Source organism: Bison bison, unplaced genomic scaffold, assembly GCF_000754665.1.
Source record: "Bison bison bison isolate TAMUID 2011002044 unplaced genomic scaffold, Bison_UMD1.0 scf7180017501725, whole genome shotgun sequence".
Taxonomy (NCBI): domain Eukaryota; kingdom Metazoa; phylum Chordata; class Mammalia; order Artiodactyla; family Bovidae; genus Bison; species Bison bison.
In genome coordinates this window covers 1-527 of record NW_011393657.1, presented here as the reverse complement: position 1 = coordinate 527, position 527 = coordinate 1, and the positions used below count along the sequence as shown (strand labels likewise).

At 55.6% G+C, this 527-nt stretch overlaps 1 pseudogene; it reads right to left on the bottom strand.

Moving 5' to 3' along the window:
* Positions 1 to 7: 7 nt before the first annotated feature.
* Positions 8 to 523, bottom strand: LOC104994556 (annotated as a pseudogene).
* Positions 524 to 527: the final 4 nt, after the last annotated feature.

Genomic DNA, 527 nt, shown 5'->3' with positions numbered 1-527 from the left:
CTGACACCTGCTTCACCACCTTCTTGATCTCATCATACTTGGCAGGTTTCTCCAGGCGGCAGGTCAGATCCACAACTGACACGTTGGGGGTGGGGACACAGAAGGCCATGCCAGTGAGCTTCCCATTGAGCTCAGGGATGACCTTGCCAATGACCTTGCCAGTGCCAGCAGAAGCAGGGATGATGTTCTGGGCAGCCCCTCGGCCATCATGCCACAGCTTCCCAGGGAGGGCATCCACAGTCTTCTGGGTGCCAGTGATGGCATGGACAGTGGTCATGAGTCCCTCCACAATGCCGAAGTGGTTATGGATGACCTTAGCCAAGCGGGCCAAGCAGTTGATGGTGCAGGAGGCATTGCTGACAATCTTGAGGATGTTATTATACTTCTTGTGGTTCACGCCCATCACAAACATGGGGGCATTGGCAGAAGGTGCAGAGATGATGACCCTCTTGGCGCCACCCTTCAAGTGAGCCCCCGCCTTCTCCATGGTAGTGAAGACCCCAGTGGACTCCACCATGTACTCAGCA